Source organism: Ovis canadensis, chromosome 2, assembly GCF_042477335.2.
Source record: "Ovis canadensis isolate MfBH-ARS-UI-01 breed Bighorn chromosome 2, ARS-UI_OviCan_v2, whole genome shotgun sequence".
In the NCBI taxonomy this organism is placed as follows: Eukaryota; Metazoa; Chordata; class Mammalia; order Artiodactyla; family Bovidae; genus Ovis; species Ovis canadensis.
In genome coordinates, this window is record NC_091246.1 from 129,065,976 (window position 1) to 129,078,742 (window position 12,767).

Below are 12,767 nucleotides of genomic sequence, written 5' to 3' on the forward strand. Positions count from 1 at the left end.
CACTAATCTACAGCCAGACATCCTGGAATGTGAAGTCAAGTGGGCGTTAGAAAGCATCACCACAAACAAAGCTAGTGGAGGTGATGGAATTCCAGTTGAGCTATTTCAAATCCTGAAAGATGATGCTGTGAAAGTGCTGCACTCAATATGCCAGCAAGTTTGAAAAACTCAGCAGTGGCCACAGGACTGGAAAAGGTCAGTTTTCATTCCAATTCCAAAGAAAGGCAATGCAAAAGAATGTTCAAACTACCACACAATTGCACTCATCTCACTTGCTAGTAAAATAATGCTCAAAATTCTCCAAGCCAGGCTTCAGCAATACGTGAACCGTGAACTCCCTGACGTTCAAGCTGGTTTTAGAAAAGGCAGAGGAACCAGAGATCAAATTGCCAACATCTGCTGGATCATGGAAAAAGCAAGAGAGTTCCAGAAAAATATCTATTTCTGCTTTATTGACTATGCCAAAGCCTTTGACTGTGTGGATCATAATAAACTGTGGAAAATTCTGAACGACATGGGAATACCAGACCACCTAACCTGCCTCTTGAGAAATCTGTATGCAGGTCAGGAAGCAACAGTTAGAACTGGACATGGAACAACAGACTGGGTTCCAAATAGGAAAAGAAGTACGTCAAGGCTGTATATTGTCACCCTACTTATTTAACTTATATGCAGAATACATCATGAGAAACGCGGGACTGGAAGAAACACAAGCTGGAATCAAGATTGCCAGGAGAAATATCAATAACCTCAGATATGCAGATGACACCACCCTTATGGCAGAAAGTGAAGAGGAGCTAAAAAGCCTCTTGATGAAAGTGAAAGAGGAGAGTGAAAATGTTGGCTCAAGGCTCAACATTCAGAAAAAGAAGATCATGGCATCTGGTCCCATCACTTCATGGGAAATAGATGGGGAAACAGTAGAAACAGTGTCAGACTTTTTTTTTTTTTTTTGGCTCCAAAATCACTGCAGATGGTGACTGCAACCATGAAATTAAAAGACGCTTACTCCTTGGAAGAAAAGTTATGACCCACCTAGATAGTATATTCAAAAGCAGAGACATTACTTCACCGACTAAGCTCCGTCTAGTCAAGGCTATGGTTTTTCCTGTGGTCATGTGTGGATGTGGGAGTTGGACTGTGAAAAAGGCTGAGCGCCGAAGAATTGATGCCTTTAAACTGTGGTGTTGGAGAAGACTCTTGAGAGTCCCTTGGACTGCAAGGAGATCCAACCAGTCCATTCTGAAGGAGATCCACCCTGGGATTTCTTTGGAAGGAATGATGCTAAAGCTGAAGCTCCAGTACTTTGGACACCTCATGCGAAGAGTTGACTCATTGGAAAAGACTCTGATGCTGGGAGGGATTGGGGGCAGGACGAGAAGGGGATGACCCAGGATGAGATGGCTGGATGGCATCATGGACTCGATGGAAGTGAGTCTGAGTGAACTCAGGGAGATGGTGATGGACAGGGAGTCTGGCGTGCTGCGATTCATGGGGTTGCAAAGAGTCGGACATGACTGAGCGACTGAACTGAACTGAACTGAACTGATCACTCTTTCCATTGTTTCCCCATCCATATGCCATGAAATGCTGGGACCGGATGCCATGATCTTAGTTTTTTGTACATTCAGTTTAAACCAGGTTTTTCACTGTCTTCTTTCACTTTCATCAAGAGCCTCTTTAGTTCCTCTTTGCTTTGTGGCATAAGGGTTGTGTCATCTGCATAACTGAGGTTATTGATATTTCTCCCTACAATCTTGTTTGGGATAGAATGGATACAGACATGTTTACGGTTGAGTCCCTTTGTTGTTCATGTGAAACAATCATAACACTACTAGTGGCCTACACCCAAGTACAGAATAAAAAGTTAAAAAATGAATATCTCTTTACCTGTCATTCCCCTTTAATGAAATAGAAAGTTCTTGAAAGCAGGTATTTCCTTATTCAACTTTATATGCACAGTACCTAGTATAGTGTCTGAAAGTGAAAGTTGCTCAGTTGTGTCTGACTCTTTGTGAACCCATGGACTATACAGTCTATGAAATTCTCTAGGCCAGAATACTGAAGTGGATAGCCTTTCCCTTCTTCAGGGATCTTCCCAACCCAGGGATTGAACCCAGGTCTCCCACATTACAGATGGATTCTTTACCAGCTGAGGCACGAGGGAAGCCCAGTATAGTGTGTAGCAATCATTTAGCAACAATCTTCCTAAATTGTCTAGAATTGCTCATGGTAAACAAACTGGAATATAGAGATTTTTGAGTAATGATTGGTTGGAAAAGTTATGTAATCTGTGTAATCCTCTCAGTGTAAAACATATCTCTTAATTTAACTGGCTCCTTCTATGAAAGTAAAGCATTTCTCACAAAAAAACTTGTCTGTTACCTTGAGCCAGAGAGCATCTGATGTATAATAGGACTTGGGGAACTGCTCTAGAGGTCTTGGACCTTTGTTTTTTTACCTGTGTATTATGATTACATATATCCCTGAAATTATTAGTGAAGGTTGATACTGGCTAAGATCTGAGTCCTTTGAATCTTAATTATCAATCTAACCCTTTGCTGCTGCTGCTGCTGCTAAGTCGCTTCAGTTGTGTCTGACTCTGTGTGACCCCATAGATGGTAGCCTACCAGACTCCCCCATCCCTGAGATTCTCCAGGCAAGAACACTGGAGTGGGTTGCCATTTCCTTGTCCAATGCATGAAAGTGAAAAGTGAAAGTTAAGTTGTTCAGTCGTGTCCAATTCTTTGCAACCCCATGAACTGCAGCCTACCTGGCTCCTCTGCCCATGGGATTTTCCAGGTAAGAGTACTGGAGTGGGGTGCCATTGCCTTCTCCTCTAACCCTTTATATTATCTTAAATTCCAAGATGTATTGATTTCTATGACAGCCCTTCTCAAAGTTCATCCTATTAATTGATTTAAGCATTAGTGTCCCTAAGAAGACATAAGAAGCAGAATTTTGTCTTGGTAAAGTCTTAATATATGTGGGTAAAAATCTGAACACTCAAAAGTAAAGTAATTCATCCTTTCTCAGATTCCAAGACTCTCAACCCAGGAGCAAACAACTATATTCTGTGCATCATTATGTACATACAAACATATCTTAATGAAGCATTTAGTGTTCATTTTCACTGAGAAATATGTCTTGAAATTATTCCATATGAGCTCATTGTAATTTAATTTAGGTTTTAACTATACATGTATAGTGTGCAATACTATAATTACCATAATTTATTCAACCAGTCTTACATTTATGAATTTTTAGATTTGTTAGAAAAATTCTATAATAAGCATCTATTTAAATAGATTCCTAAATTAAAGAGTTGCTGACTTCATTTTTCAACTTATAGATATCATCATGTTTCCCTGAAAACAGTCACACAAGTTTATCCTCCCGCAAATGGAGATTTGGTAAGGTAATGTGCCTGATGTTATCATCCTTTTTCTGTCCTGAATAGATATTTCTCATGGGCTGTAGTTTCAAGTAACAGCTAAAACTAGTTTGTTTGTTTTTTTTTTTCCTCTCTCTCTCTTTTTTTTTTTTTTTTTTTTTGCTTAAGAGATAATATAGATTTTTTCCCCTCAATTTTCTTGCTAATTTTTTTTTTTCATTTTGGATTTTGAAACTTTTACTCTGCTAAATTTAAGCAAAATCACTGGATAACTTTCTGTTGCATGTACTTATTATATAAGCTTAGGGGAAGAGTAAAAGGAAAGCAGGGGCCAAAGGGATTATGGACTAACCAGCAAAATATTTTTTTGTCTCCTTTAAAAATAAAAATAATATTTAATAACAATAAGAAACATGCTATATGTAGTATGAAATATATCGCAAATTAAAAATAATCTTGAACTTTTCAGTCTGTATACAAAAGGGTTAATACCCTTGACCTGAGCCTGCTATCTTCTTAGAGAAGCCTGCTTACGAGATTCTCTTGTGACTGGAATCTAGGTACTTGGCAGCTGAGCCATCACAAACTGATTACTTGGGTTCACTGTGCCTAGATTGTTTGTAAAAACAATGGTTATTCTGGATACATGGTTTTTATCTGGGTGTCTGGGATTTTGATATGTGCTAGTGAGCAGGTGCTATCTGATTAACTACCATAAATAGTGTTCCCCTAAAATTCTTATGTCAAAATCCTAACCCTCAGTTTCTCAAAATGCCACCATATTTGGAGAAAGGGTGATTAAGTTAAAATGAGGTAACTAAAACAGACTCTAATTTAATATGACTGGTATCCTTATGAGAAGAGAGATAGACAGTCACAGAGGGCAGATATTAGGAAGACAAAGGTCTCAGTTCAGTTCAGTCATGTCTGACTCTTTGTCACCTCATGGACTGCAACATGACAGGCTTTCCTGTCCATCACCAACTCCCAGAGCTTCCTCAAAATCATGTCCATTGAGTCAGTGATGCCATGCAACCATCTCATCATTTGTTGTCCTCTTCTCCTGCCTTCAATCTTTCCCAGCATCAGGGTCTTTTCAAATGAGTCAGTTCTTCACACCTGGTGGTCGAAGTATTGGGGTTTCAGCTTCAGCATCAATGCTTTCAATGAATATTCAGGACTGATTTCCTTTAGGATGGACTGGTTGGATCTCCCTGAAGTCCAAGGGATTCTCAAGAGTCTTCTCCAATACCACAGTTCAAAAGCATCAGTTCTTCTGTGCTCAGCTTTCTTTGTGGTCCAACTGTCGCATCAGCACATCACTATTGGAAAAACCATAGCTTTGACTAGACAGACCTTTGTTGACAATGTAATGTCTCTGCTTTTTAATAAGCTGTCCAGGTTAGTCATAACTTTTCTTCTAAGGAGCAAGTGTCTTCTAATTTTGTGGCTGCAATCACCAACTCAGTGATTTTGGAGCCCAAGAAAATAAAGTCTGTCATTGTTTCCACTGTTTCCCCATCTATTTGCCATGAAGTCATAGGATTGGATTGCAAGGTCTTAGTTTTCTGAATGTTGAGTTTTAAGCCAACTTCTTCACTCTCCTCTTTCACTTCCATCAAAAGTTTCTTTAGTTCTTTGCTTTCTGCCAAAAGGGTGATATCATCTGCATATCTAAGGTTACTGATATTTCTCCCAGTAATCTTAATTCCAGCTGTGCTTCATCCAGTCCAGCATTTCTCATGATGTACTCTGCATATAAGTTAAATAAGCAGGGTGAAAATGTACAGCCTTCACATACTCCTTTCCTGATTTGGAACCAGTCTTTTGTTCCATGTCCCTTAAGTATATATCCTTTTAAATCTTTTTTTAAAAATAAATATATAAAATAATGATATGAAAAACATTAAATGTAAGGAGAGTAAACTATAGGGTGGTTATAATATGTTTGAATTTAGAGAGAATCAAATTTAATCATATATATTTAGGAAGTTATGTATGAATCTCACTGTGACCACAGATCAAAAGAGAAATGGATCCAAGTACTAAACATAGTTGAATTATATTAAATTATAAGAGAAGAGAATAAAATGAAAAATGATCTACAAAACAACTGGAAAACAATGAACAATATGGTAGTATTTACATAACTATCAATGCTGTTTGTGCTAAGTTATTTCAGTTATGTCCAACTCTTTTGACCCCATGTACTGGAGCTCACCAGACTCCTCTTTACATGGAATTCTCCAGGCAAGAATACTGGACTGGGTCGCTTCTCCAGGGGATCTTCCCTACCCGGGGACTGAACCTGCATCTCTTGAGTCACCTGCATTGGCCAGCAAGTTCCTCCCCACTAATGCCACCCAAGAAGCTGGCTTGTCAATAATTACTTTTAATGTAAATAGAGTAAATACTTCAATCCGAAGCACAGAGTGCCTAAATTAATGAAAAAGCAAGATTATGTATATGTCAGTCTAGAGACTTACTTCAGATTTAAATACACCCACAAAGTTGGCAGATAGAAAAGATATTTCAAGAAAAATGGAAAGAAAGTGGATTAACTATCAGAAAAAATAGATTTTAATAAAGCAATGATGGTACACGAGACAAAGAAGTACATACTATAATGGGATCAATCTAACAAAGACATAACAATTATAAATATACATGCACCCAGTATAGGAGCACCTATGTTGTACAGGGGGTAGGGAACAAAACCATCACAAAGAAAAAGAAAAGCAAGAAGACAAAGTGGTTGTCTGAGGAGGCTTTATGAACAGCTGAAGAAAGAAGAGAAGCAAAAAGGAAGGGAGAAAGGAAAAATCAATGCAGAGTTCCAGAGAATAGCAAGGAGAGACAAGAAGGCCTTCTTCAAAGAACAATGCAATGGAATAGAAGAAAGGAATATAAAGGAAAAGACTGGAGATATCTTAAAGAAAGTTGGAAATGTCAAAGGAACATTTCATCCAAAGATGGGCACGATAAAGGACAGAAATGGTAATGACATAACAGAAGCAGAAGAGATCAAGAAGAAATGGAAAGAATACACAGAAGAACTGTACAAAAAAGATCTTAATGACTTGGATAACCACGATGGTGTGGTCATTCACCCAGAGCCAGACATTCTGGAGTGTGGAGTCAAGTGGGCATTAGGAAGCACTGTTGTCAATAAAGCTAGTGGAGGTGATGGAATTTCAGCAGAGCTTTTTTAAATCCTAAAAGATGATGCCATCAAAATGTTGCACTCAATATGTCAGCAAATTTGGAAAATCCAGCAATTGAAAGCCAGTGTTAACAATAGGAAATATTGACAGTCAGTCAGTCAGTTCAGTCGCTCAGTCATGTCTGACTCTCTGCAACCCCATGAACCACAGCACACCAGGCCTCCCTGTCTATCACTAACTCCCGGAGTTTACCCAAACTCATGTCCATTGACTCGGTGATGCCATCTAACCTTCTCATCCCCAGCGTCCCCTTCTCCTCCTGCCTTCAATCTTTCCCAACATCAGGGTCTTTTCCAATGAATCAGCTCTTCACATCAGATGATCAAAATATTGGAGTTTCAGCTTCAACATCAGTCCTTCCAATGAACACCCAGGACTGATTTTCTTTAGGATGGACTGGTTGGATCTCCTTGCAGTCCAAGGGACTCTCAAGAGTCTTCTCCAACACCATGCTTCAAAAGTATCAATTCTTTGGTGCTCAGCTTTCTTTATAGTCCAACTCTCACATCCATACCTGACCACTGGAAAAACCATAGCCTGACTAGATGGACCTTTGTTAACAAAATAATGTCTCTGCTTTTGAATATGCTGTCTAGGTTGGTCATAACTTTCCTTCCAAGGAGTAAGTGTCTTTTAATTTCATGGCTTCAATCACCATCTGCAGTGATTTTGGAGCCTAAAAAAATAAAGTCAGCCACTGTTTCCCATCTATTTGCTATGAAGTGATGAGACCAGATGCCATAATCTTCATTTTCTGAATGTTGAGCTTTAAGCCAACTTTTTCACTCTCCTCTTTCACTTCCATCAAGAGGCTCTTTAGTTCTCTTTCACTTTCTGCCATAAGGGTGGTATCATCTGCATATCTGAGGTTATTGATATTTCTCCTGGCAATCTTGATTCCAGCTTGTGCTTCATCCAGCCCAGCGTTTCTCATGATGTGCTCTGCATATAAATTAAATAAGCAGGGTGACAATATACAGGCATGACATACTCTTTTTTTTTAAAATTTGGAACCAGTCTGTTGTTCCATGTCCAGTTCTAACTGTTGCTTCCTGACCTGCATACAGGTTTCTCAAGAGGCAGGTCAGGTGGTCTGGTATTTCCATCTCTTTCAGAATTTTCCAGTTTATTGTGATCACACAGTCAAAGGCTTTGGCATAGTCAATAAAGCAGAAACAGATGTTTTTCTGGAACTCTTGTTTTTTCCATGATCCAGCGGATTTTAGCAATTTAATCTGTGGTCCCTCTGGTTTTCCTAAAACCAGCTTGTACATCTGGAAGTTAACAGTTTACATGTTGCTGAAGCCTGGATTGGAGAATTTTGAGCATTACTTTACTAGGGTGTGAGATGAATGCAATTGTGCGGTAGTTTGAGCATTCTTTAGCATTGCCTTTCTCTGGGATTGGAATGAAAACTGACCTTTCCCACTCCTGTGGCCACTCTTGTTGACTTTTCTTGATTTTCTGGCATATTGTGTGCAGCAATTTCACAGCATCATCTTTTAGGATTTGAAATAGCTCAACTGGATTTCCATCACCTCCAGTTCGTACTGATGCTTCCTAAAGCCCACTTGACTTCACATTCCCGGATGTCTGGATCTAGGTGAGTGATCAAACCATCGTGATTATCTGGGTCATGAAGATCTTTTTTGTACAGTTCTTCTGTGTATTCTTGCCACCTCTTCTTAATATCTTCTGCTTCTGTTAGGTCTATATGATTTCGGTCCTTTATTGAGCCTATCTTTGCTTGAAATGTTCCCTTGGTATCTCTAATTTTCTTGAAGAGATCTCTAGTCATTCCTATTCTATTGTTTTCCTCTAATTTTTTGCATTGACAGTCATGACAATAATCAGGTATTTTAATACCCTATTATATCAATGGATAGCTCATCCAGAGAGAAAGTATATTAGGAAATCCTGGCCTTAAACAACACATGAGATCATATTGATTTAATATATTTATAGAGCAATGCACATGCTTTTCAAGTGTAGTGAAGCATTCTTCAGGATAGATCATGTGGTAGGCCCCAAATTTAAGACTGCAGTCATCTAATGCTTCTTGACACACTGTGGAATGAGAAATCAACTACAATAAACACAATCACATGGAGGCTAAATCACATGCTATCAAATAATGGATCAGTGAAGAAATCAAAAGGAAATTTAAAAGATACCTAGAGACAAATGACAGTGAAAACACAATGATTCAAAATATATGGGTCACAGGATAAACTGTGTAGGAGAGAAATTTATAGCAAGCCTACCTCAGGAGACAAGTAAAGTATCAAATAAAACACCTAACATTACACATAAAGGATCTAGAAAAGTAATAAAGCCTAATGTTAGTAGAAGGAAAAAATGTTAAAGGCCAAAGCAGAAATAAATGAAAGAGACTTAACAAAACATCAATGAAACTAAAATTGGTTCTTAGAGAAAATGAATAAAATTGATTAATCTTTAGCCAGATTCATAAAGAAAATAAATAAATCAAAGGTGAAAAAAGAGAAATTATAATGTGTACTGGAGAAATACAAAGGATCATAAAAATTGTTATAAACAAATTAATCAATTTATACACCAATAAAATGGACAACATATAATGGACAAATTACTAGAAATATACAATTTCCCAAGACAGATTCAGAAAAAAATAGAAAATATGAACAGACCAATTCCTAGTAATTAAATTGAACCAATAATCCATACACTCTAACTGGATAAAAGCCCAAGACAAGAAAGCTTAACAGGTAAACTCTATCAAAATTTTAAAAAGATTTAACACTTTTCTTTCTCAAACTATTCCAAAACTTGGAAGAAGAAAGAATGCTTCTGAACTTATCCTGCAAGGTTGTGCATGCATGCTGAGTCATGTCCAACTCTTTATGGCCATGGACTGTAGCCTGCCAGGCTCCTCTGTCCATGTGGTTTTCCTAACAAAACTACTGGAAAGTGAAATTGTTAGTCGGTCAGTTGTGTCTGACTCTTGCCACCTCATGGACCATAACCTGCCAGGTTCCTCTGTCTACGGGATTTTCTAGGCAGAAATACTGGAGTGGTTGGCATTCCCTTCTCCAGGGAGTCTTCCCGACCCAGGGATCAAACCCATGTCTCCTGCATTGCAGGAAGATTTTTTACCATTTGAGCCACAAGGAAAACCCAAGAATACTGGATGGGGATGCCATTTCTTCCTTCAAGGGATCTTCCTGACTTAGGAGTTAGTGAAGTTTCTTAGTCTCCTGCCTTGGTAGGTGGATTCTTTACTTCTGAGCCACCTGTGAGTCCCTTCCACAACATTAGCATCACTCTGATACCAAAACCAGAAAAGACTTTGCAAGGAAAATTACAGGCCTATAATCACTGTTACCCAGGTGATGCAGTGGTTAAGAATCTGCCTGCCAATGCAGGAGATGTGGGTTCCATCCCTAGGTCAGGAAGATCCCCGGGAGTAGGAAATGGCAACCCATTCCAGAATTCTTATGTGGAAAATCCCATGAAAAGAGGCACCTGGCAGGCTGCAGTCCATGGGGTCGCAAAGAATTGGACACAACTGAACACACATGCCCACAATTATTGATGAAAAGGCTGCATAAATTCCAGATACCAGGAAACCTAATTCAACAATATATTAAAAGAACTGTAAAACATAATAAAGTGAAGTTTATCTCAGGGTTGCAAGGATGGTTCAATATCCAAAACTCCATGTGATAAAACACATTAACAAATTGATGAAAAATCATTTGATCATTATAATAGATGCAGACAAAACTTTTGACAATATTTAATATCCATTGATAAAAATGCAACAATACGGGTACAGTCGGAACATATCTCAACATAATAAGGGCCATATATGACAAGCCAACAGCTAACATCATACAGGATGAAAAGCTTAAAGAATTTCCTCTACAATCAAGAACAAGACAAAGGTACCTACTCTCATCCTAGCACATCAATAAGAAAAACACAAGGAATCCAAATTGCAAAGGAAGAAGTAAAATTGCAAATGTTTTGCAGATGACAATATATTGAAATTCCAAATATGCCTCCCCCCAAACTAGTAGAACTAGTAGATGCATTCAGTAAATTTATAGGATACAAAGTAAATGTAAGTCTGGCACATTTCTATACGCTAGAGAAGGCAATGGCGCCCCACTCCAGTACGCTTGCCTATAAAATCCCATGGGCGAAGGAGCCTGGAGGGCTGCAGTCCATGGGGTCGCTAAGAGTCGGACACGACTGAACGACATCACTTTCATGCATTAGAGAAGGAAATGGCAACCCACTCCAGTGTTCTTGCCTGGAGAATACCAGGGACTGGGGAGCGTGGTGGGCTGCCGTCTCTGGGGTCGCACTGAGTCGGACATGACTGAAGCGACTTAGCAGCAGCAGCAGCAGTAGCAGTAGCAGCAGCAGCAGCAGCAGTAGCAGCAGCAGCAGCAGCATTATATCAGAAAGAAAAATTCAGAAGCAATTGAATTAGTGTTATCAAATACTTAGGAATAAAGCCATCCAAGGTTGTATAAGGTATTCAAAAAACTATCACATTCATAAAATAAAGACAACAAAAACATGTGAAGATGTACCATGTTCAATTAGAAGAATATTGTTAAAAATGACCAAGTTACCTAAGACAATCTACAGATTCAGTACCCTCTCGCTCAAAATACCAGTGGTATTTTTAACAGAACTAGAGCAAGTAATTCTAAAATTTTTATGGAAATGCAAAAAAAAAAAAAAAAAAACTCAAAAAAGCAAAAATATTCTTGAGAAAGAACAAGTCTGGAAGTATCACACTTTATTTACTGAGTGGGAGGGAATATTTTCAAATGATATATCTGCTGCTGCTGCTGTTAAGTCACTTCAGTCGTGTCCGACTCTGCACGACCCCACAGACAGCAGCCCACCAGGTTCTCCCGTCCCTGGGATTCTCCAGGCAAGAACACTGGAGTGTGTTGCCATTTCCTTCTCCAATGCATGAAAGTGAAAAGTGAAAGTGAAGTTGCTCAGTCGTGTCTGACTCTTAGCGACCCCATGGACTGCAGCCCACCAGGCTCCTCCTTCCATTGGATTTTCCAGGCAAGAGTACTGGAGTGGGGTGCCATTTCCTTATCTGAATGATATATGATAAGAAGTTAATATAAAAAATATACAAAAATCACACAACACAGCATTTAAAAAAAAAAGAGAGAGAGAGAGAAACTCCTGACTAAAAAATGGGCAGAGGACCTGAATAAACATTTTTCCAAAGAAGAGATTTAGCTGGCCAAGAGATACATTAAAAGATGCTCAAGTTCACTGATTATCAGGGAAATGCAAATCAAAGCCACAATAAAATATTACATCTGTCAGAATGGGTATTATAGAAAAGATAACAAATACAAGTGTTGGTATGCATGTGGAGAAAAGCGAATCCTTTTGCACTGTTTGCAGAAACATAAATTGATGCAGCCACTATGTAAAAAAAACAGAGAAGTTACTTAAAAACCTTAAAATACAAGACCATATGATCCAGAAATTCCACTTTTGGGTATTTTCCTGAAGATATCGAAGTCACTAATTTGAGAAGATAAATGCACCTCAGTGTTCATTGCACTATTATTTACAATAGTCAAAATATGGATGCTATATTTGACAGCTAAATGGATAAGGAAGATGTGGAGTACATATACAGTTAGCCATAAAAAGTGAAATCTTGCCTTTTGCAGCAGTATGGATAGATGGAGAGGGCATAATGCTAAGTGAATGAGAAAAAATGATTTGTATAAAATCATTTATGTGTAAAATCTTAAAAAGAAAGAACTAACATAATAAAACACAAACAGTCATAGATACTGAGAACAAACAGGAGGCTGACAGAGGAGAGAAGGATGGCTTGAACTATTTGAGAAAAATTAAGAGGTACAATGAGTTTCAGCAAACTCCAGTAGATAGCGAAGGGCAGGTAGCCTAGCATGCTGCAGCCCATGGGATTGCAAAGAGTCAGACATGACTGAGCAACTGAATGACAACAATAAAGAGGTACAAACTTCCAGTTACAAAATAAGTGAGTCACAGGGATGAAATATATGGCTAAGAAATAGTCAATAATAATCTTTTTGTATGGTGACAGTAAACTTACCATAGTGATCATATTGTAATGTATAGATATA